Source organism: Canis aureus, chromosome 1 (assembly GCF_053574225.1).
Source record: "Canis aureus isolate CA01 chromosome 1, VMU_Caureus_v.1.0, whole genome shotgun sequence".
NCBI classification, from domain to species: Eukaryota; Metazoa; Chordata; class Mammalia; order Carnivora; family Canidae; genus Canis; species Canis aureus.
The window spans coordinates 17,149,111-17,157,385 of NC_135611.1; the positions used below are offsets into that span (position 1 = coordinate 17,149,111).

The 8,275-nt window shown below is 41.0% G+C and overlaps 1 protein-coding gene across 1 annotated transcript in view; it reads left to right on the forward strand.

Moving 5' to 3' along the window:
- CCBE1 (collagen and calcium binding EGF domains 1) overlaps positions 1 to 8,275 on the forward strand; it is a 226,970-nt gene that overhangs the window by 146,985 nt on the left and 71,710 nt on the right. The gene's annotated exons all lie outside the window — the stretch shown is intronic.

Genomic DNA, 8,275 nt, shown 5'->3' on the forward strand with positions numbered 1-8,275 from the left:
GCCAGACAGAAGGTTACAATTACTAGGCACATGAGGCAGTCCTGTGCACCACTGATGGGGTTTGATGGAAGTAGACAAGGCCTACTCTAAGGAGCATGGATGAGGCCAGGATAATTTTTTGTACTATATAATTGTTGTCTCAAGAGGAAAGTTTCATCAGAAATCACTACATTCTGAGTAGGAAGTGGCTTAACATGGTAGAAAGAACATGAATTTTGCAATCAAGTATTCACACTCCTCTCCTTCTCATTTCTGGCTATTAGAATTAATCCGAGTTAGCTATAAATCTGTGAGAATGCTTCAGTCTGTGGACTAGGTGTCATAATACATCACAGGATTTTGAGGATGACATGAGACAACCTATAAGAAAATGGGAGGCAGGTTACTGATACTTAGTAAATATTAATTCCCATTTCTCCCTGCCCAGCAAAGCATAGCACCAGCAGCTTTGTAGGTTAAGCAGGTCCACACTGCCTGGCCCCATCATTGGAAGAGATGCATTAAATGGCCTGTTAACCATGTTTCTTGACACAGGTCCTGCTTTCTAGACCTTTTAGACCTAAAAAGACAAGAGTATAATGGAGAGATATATAGAAGGCCACAGAGTGTTTATTTGGTGTCTAATAGATGAAAATGACATGGAGATAGGTTTTTGAGGCAAATTCATTTGGTGTGGCACATGCTCATCCTAGGAGCCAAACGGAGAAGCGATGCCACATCCACTGGGTCCCTGACAGGGGCCATCTGCAGCTGACCAGCACAGTAATTGATGGGTTTGGGTCTTTCCCTCTTGGGTGCCCCACCTCCATAGAGCCCAGAACTCACTCATGCTCAGCACACCCAGCACCTGACCCAGCACCTGTCAGTGGGATGAATGAATCATCAGCATTTCAACAAATGACATAGAGGTTTACTCTGGCATATGTGTTTCTGTGATGATGTTTTAACGATACTCTCTTCTGAAGTTGGGTTTTTGGAGGCAGGGTCCAGGATGGGAGCTCTTCAGAAAAAGTGTTCAGGGTCCTTGCCTACCTTGTTTTTAATTTACTGAGGCTTTTGTTTGTTTTTCAATTAGAATACCAGGACCCATGGAATATCTTCACATCCTTACTGGAGATGGGCCATACCTCGTGATGACCTGGAGGGTCCATTGTTTCAAAGAGGTGACTGGACAGGAATATACAGTTAATATACAGGAGTGCTTGCTACTGCACCAGGCATGCTTCTAGGTGCCTTACATTTTTTAAGTGTGTGGGACTTTTTCAGATATTAAGGATACAGTGAGACCTTAGAATGCATAAGACAGGATATCCTATAATCAATATATCTAGTTTTAAAGTGAAACATGTATCATCATGAGATCTTTGTAGATAGACTCTCAACCAGTAAACTTTATTACTGAGTTTGCAAAAATGGACAGTGGTCTAATAAATTCTGTGTTAAACTGAGTCACACATGAGGCTATGAAGCAGTCAAATCCTAAAATAGTAAGTGGTGATATCATGTCAAAAGCACCTGACGATTTCTTTGAGTGCTTGTTCTGTACCAGGCATGCTGATAAGCATTTTACAAGTTTTATGTCACTCTATACTCAGAACAACCCCATGAGGTAAATGCTATTACATGAAAGCCAGATGTTAGGACTATAGGGTAAAGACTTTGTGTCATTTGACTCCACGCTGCTCTAATGAAGAAGTCAGTGGGCCGATGGCCAGAGTGAGATGTCTGAAGTCAGGAGGGTAAACTGATGGAGTGTTGGGACTGAGATTCAGAAAGCCCGCCTTGAACTCCAATGTTCTTGCTGTTACACTGTATTTACTGTACAATTATCCTTCGGGTCTGTCTCTCCACAATTATATACTTCTGGGACCTTCTTTAGAACAGAATGGGCTTATGTCCCACGCTGAAGTGAGTGTGCTTATTAAGTCTACTACTATGCCCGCATGCGCCCCACATCAGAGTATCCTACGTGTTGTACTCAAAGCCCTCTACCATGGGGCCTCTTCTTCCTGTCAAGGTATATCTCTGTCATTCTATAGGCATCTTCTGTTCTCTCCAAGCCCTGGAACAACTCTTTACAGTCTTGAACTTATCCCTGTGTTCGCCTGCTGTCTTTTGATGAAATGTCAAAGACACAGCTTATAATAATCCAGTTCTGATCTCATGTCGTCTGAGAACCCTTCCTGGGCTGCTGCTCCAGTTACGTCCCCATTGTTGGAAAGCCTGCAGCCCTCAGATCTCTATCACTCGTGTCCCTGCTGGGCACTAACTTGAATGGCTTTATTTGATGTTTGTGTGTTTTGGCTCCCCAAATAAAGTGCCATTTGAGGGTGTCACCTTCTTGTCTTATACATAGCTCCTTAAATGCACAGTTGGGTACTTAATAATTTTTTTTTCATCCCTGAGAACATTTTTTTTTTTTGCTCTTTCTCTTGTTCATCTTTCTAATAAGAGGCCTGATTTAATAGCACAGGTTCTTGGACAGGAAGGAGAAAAAGATCATGTGTGGTTGAAAGTGAATGTGGTTTCTACTTTTATCTTGAATGTGTCTCTGCTCTTTCACTCTAGCAGGGGCATTGATGAGGCAGTATTTCCAATATCTGGGTCATTTCTTTTTTGAAAAGTTGGAAGTTCTTTTTAGTTAGTAATTGTGTGGCCAGAAAGTTGATTTGAGGAATATCAAATCATTTAGCTTACCCTGTGATCCTTTACTATGTTGGAAGAACACTGAGTACGCAGATGTATTTAACGAGACAGCCCTCTCTAGAGATCATTCCAATTGGGCTTTTTGGTATTTTGCTTGAACAATCTTGAATGCCAATTCATGGCCATGACTTAGCTGACATAGAGTGGAAGAGTTTTCTCACTGTAGTGAAGCATCTGATTAAAATATTGTGTTTAAGAAAAATATCAATAATTCAAGAAACCGGGGCACCTGGGTGGCTCAGTGGTTGAGCGTCTGCCTTCGGCTCAGGTCATGGTCCCAGGGTTCTAGGATCGAATCCTGCATTGGGCTCCCCACACGGAACCTGCTTCTCCCTCTGGATGTGTCTCTGCCTCTCTCTGTGTCTCTCATGAATAAATAGTCTTTTTTTTTAATCCCATTATACAGTTGAAGAAATGAAGACACAGAAAAGTTAAGTATCTTATCTAACTACCAGCTGGTAAGTAACAAAGTTACACCCAGCTGGTAAGTAACAAAGCCAGGTTTTGAATTCAGAATGTCTGACTTCAGGATCCAGCACTTTATCAGTGTGCACCCCACCCGGCCTTTCTGCTGAGGTAGCCTGCCCACTGCTGGTCTCTGCTCAAGCTTACCTCTAAGCTGGGGATGTCTTGATCCCTCTGATTTCAACCACTACTTCTCCAAAATGAAACCCGGTACATGCTTCTTCAAATGGCAAATAGTATTTTAAACTGAGGACTCCATGCCAATGAGGGTGACAGGGTGGACATTTTTACATCATGTTAACAGGAGTGTTCATTGATAGAACTTTCTGGAGAGGGATTTGGCAATCAAGAGCCTTGAAGTCTTGTTTAGGCATATATGATAAATAACCAAGGTTTATGTAAAAGGTGTCTAGTAAAGGATTATGTATCTTAGCATAGAACTTCAGACTATACAAATATAGAAGGAAAAAGGAAAAAAGGTTAAATTATAGTTTTTTATCCATAATATGTAATATAATGTAGCCAGTAAATGTTTTCATAAAATATTTAATGACAGAAAGTATGAGACTTTTCAAATAAAGCCAAGAACAAAACCATATAGAGTACAGTCCTTATTTTGTTTAATATGTATGTTTAATATATGTATTATACAATAAGATATGCACAGTATTAATATATGATGAGAAGGAGGATTTATGGAACTTTTTATTCATGCTTTACCTTTTCCAACTTTATATAATCACCATGTAGTAGTATTTTTTAAGCATTAAATTTTTTTCTCAAAGTTCACTAAGTCCAATGAATTTAGTCTTTTAAAAATAGAATTTCTAACAATTTTTTTCATCCTGCAGAGCCTACAGATTTTCCGGTAGGATTTTCTCTGCATTAAAAAATAAAAGTGAAATGAGATCAAGTGGCATAATGACTTGCAATCACCGGCCAATGGTGATATCTGATTCCTTGCTGAATCCCCTATTTCTTCACTTGATGGAATGAGCACTGGGTGTTATACTCTATGTTGGCAATTTGAATTCAAATAAAATATATTTTTTTAGTCCCCTATTTCTTCACCTGAGTCTAGAGTGAGAGAAAGACAGAGAAAGGAAATCCTTGACGAATGGCAGCTCCCACAGGTGTGGGGTAGAAAGCTAGAAGACACTATAGCAGAGCATTTGGGTCTGCTGCTGATTATAAAGGCTACATGCTATCCCCCAAATTTCCTGCTGACCTGTAGATTTTGGGGAAATGCTCCCCCTCCCCCCAAAAAAGTAACTTTCTTTGGAAGGATGTGTTCACTCAGACTCATCCATATAACTCATTAATACATTTCATGTCACCATAACAAAGAGCCAGGGAATCGTATTGGAAAAAAAAAAAAAGTTGTGTTGAAATTATGAAACCCAAAAATCACAGTTCTGTTGGGTAAGAAAGAGCTGGGGGATTTTTATGTGTAATGTTTTTTGGAATTTGGCTCCTAATTTTCAACTTAGTGAAATTCTTGTTTGCTTAAAATAGTCATTTCAGCTCTCATGGAGCAACATTTGAATGTGAGTAGAACACATGGGATTTAGATGTTGCTGGCAGGGAGGGTTAAAGATTCCACTTTGGACTGTAAAATCTGCACTTCTGGCTGAGACATGAAGACAGATGGATCGAGTAACGGGAGAAGTTCAGCATTCAGAGAATATTGTTCCAGAAAAATAGCTCTATAGTGCTTTTGTGACTGCTGAAAACCAACAAAAATCTATTACTTTTTAAAACACTATTTCAACAAACACCCAACTGTGTATGTACACAGCTACGGTTAAGAGGCATTGTGCCAGGTTTGATTAATTCGTATTTGTGTTTAGCATGTCAAGATCTTGAGGCTTTGAACAAACATTTTTTAGAGAAGGAAGTGATGGTAAGCAGGATGCTCATTTTGGCAATCAGCCAAATCCTACTCAACTGAAAATCATTATGGAAAATTGGAGACATGTGGTTCCTGGTGGATGCTATCCTGTCAGGAAAAATGCAATCAATTATTATTCTGAATCTTAGAGTCAATCTTGTTTCCTTCTGTGGCTTTTGTCAGCTACTTTGTGTGCAAGGGTGTGCAAAATTGCAACATGTTGACCCTCCCTACATGAATATTTTGACATGCATCAATGCTATTGAAAAGTCCCCATTGCTAGAAGTCACTTGGAGAAAGTTCAAACATACGATTCACCCTTTAAAATTGTCATTGACTCATTATCCAGTCAAGCAGGTAAACATAGCCTGTGTTGAATTCTGGTTAATCCAAAACTCTGTGGTGCACCAAAGTTTATATTTAACGTCTAAATTTTGGTAATGGTACGAGTCCTAAATAATTTGGGACACGTTTCCTTTGAAGAAACAGGATCTTTCCTATAGAAGCTATTTATCCTGGGTTTTTAGTTAAAAGCTATTAATTTTAGGTAAAAGTTGATCAGATTCAGGTGTTACTTTTGAGTTGAAATGTGGACACTAAGCTGTTTTCTAATCAAATTATTCTGCTATGATTAGAGAGCCTTAAAAGTATCCAAAAATTGGAGCATCTGGGCACTTCAGTCAGTTAAGCATCTAACTCTTGGTTTCGGCACAGGTCATGATCTCCTCAGTTGTGAGCTCAAGCCCCGCATCAGGCTCCTTGCTCAGGAGGGAGTCTGAGATTCTCACCGTCTGCCCCTCCATCTGCTTGCGTGCACACTCTCTCCTCCCTCTCAATCAATTAAATAAATCTTCTTAAGAATATATCCAAAAACTCAGATCAAGTCATTGAATTTAAGGAAATCTTAAAGATGAGGCCAAAGGTTATTAAAAGCTCAATTAAATATAGCATACACTATGGTAGTAAATGCTGTCTAAAAGTAACAAAATTTTATAGCCACCAGAAATTTAAGATTATAATAAAATGAAAGAATAGTTGCCAAGTACTTGATATTCTTGGTTGTACAGTTATGGTTGATGATCTTGTTCTTTGTATCTTTCTATATTCTAGGATTTATATATTTAGATCAATGGGCATATTAATTTACCATCATAAAATACTAATATAAATTACCAAGTTCTTAACCATTTCCAAATAGTAATAAAAATTTTAAAATCTAAATCTTTTATAAGTCTTAAGACGAGGAGAGAATATCCCTGGATTGATTCAAATGCCTGTCAACTTTAGAAGTAACCAAAGGGAATCTTTTTCACCAAATATTTTTTTTTCCACAAAAACCTATCAATTTAGTGAACAGCACGTGTTTTCACGGTAGAGCATCCACTCTCTCTTCCTAGGAATGCCATCTTCATTTGGTTTTGGAGAAATTGTTCTTTCTCACTCCGAGTGCAGCAAGTGGACTAGACCTCCTGTGCTGGTCAGAGCCTGGGGCTGAGGCGTGAGCCAAAGCATGAGCCCCAATGTCACAATGCTTGGCGCAGAAAGAGGCGCATGACCCAGTCTGGGCCAGTGGGAGAGAGTAAACCCTAGAACTTGCATGGTGATGTTGTCCTGTGAAACGTCAGACACTTGGACCTGGTGTCGTGAAGATGTGTGCCTGAAGCTGCAGGGAACCACCCAGCAAACCGAAGAATGGAGCCAACCCAGGAACAGCAGTACTGAGAGCTCCTGATGGCAATTCTCACACCCTGGCATTAGGCCACCCCTTAAATCTTCTCAGTTGTCTGAGCCAATAAGTTCCCTTGCTGCTGCTTCTCATCTGGGTTAAATTTTAATTCAACTGCATGAACGCTAACTGGAAGGTACCATAACCAGTCAGATCCTGTAACATTTCCTCTGATCCCATGTTGTACGGCACTAGCCCAAGTCGTCCTCTTTCTGGCTCTGTTGCCTTTCCCTCCACAGCATGAGATGCACCTCCACCAGGTGGTGTTCAACGTGGTAGATGTTTGAAACCAGTGCTGAGGAGATTATTTCTGAAATGTTTGCAAGTGCGACAAGAGTGCCTGGGACCCAGGGGTCCCAGGATCTAGCTTGGAGATTCCCCAACCATGCCCTCCCGTTAAAAATTTTTGTTACAGCAGCACAGGCACTAAAGAACCAATTTTCCCAGCACCTGCCTTTGGCTCAGGTCGTGATCCCGGGGTCCTGGGATCAAGTCCCACATCAGGCTCCCCAAAGGGAGCCTGCTTCTCCCTCTGCCTGTGTCTCTGCCTTTCTCTCTGTCTCTCTGTGTCTCTCATGAATAAATAAAATATTTTAAAAAAATAAAACAAAGTAATCCAATTTTCACCATTTCTAAGCAACAGGTCTTCTGCATTCTTGCTCCTGTCAGATCAGCTAGCATGAGCAATCTCACCTGACCTACTTGTCAGGGCTGATTTGTATTTGAAGTGTGGGAATCCATGCATGGGTAGAAATTTCCTCTTCTCTCCCTGCCACACACCATGCTAACAATCCTACAACTGAAAGAGTGCTTTTTTTTTTTTCCTCAAAAATTTAAAGTTTTGAAAATGAATTTTAATTTTGAAACAAAGACTCTGGGAAGCCATACATTTTCTAGCTTATCCAGAGTTGTTCACGGAGACAGCCATGCATCCAGGGGACTCTGTCGTTCTCTTATTTCGTCCTCTGCATTGCCATGCTATTTTACTCCATTCCTCCTAGTATGCTCCTTTTCAAGGATGTCTGATGACCTCAGAGCGGGTGTTGATCTGCGGTGAGGCTCTTGATGGAGGAACAAAGAGCTGGATGGAGACGGAGACCCAGGGAGGGGCCGCTTTCAAAGCAGCCTGCCTGATCTGAGTTAATTTGCCCTTCACTGGCCTGCTCAGAAAACTGTTTTATAACAACGCAGCAGGTGGACATGGTATTGGGTTCCCCTAGAAGCCATCCCTGAGACCAGAATTGATCTATCTGTGGTATAGTTGGGAGCCGATCCCAGGGGACACTTGTGGGCCATCCCAATTGAGGGTATGCTGAAAGTCAATTACTGCTCTGGTGCCTTGGGGCTTAATCCTGCCAGGAACTCTGGGAATAGTACAAAGCTAGAGACACATCTGGGAGCTACCAGCTACTTGGTTGAGAGCTGCTCCCAGGGAGCGGTTAATTCCCCAGCACCACCTCTTCCTCCCTTTGGGTGGTCCTGCCAGC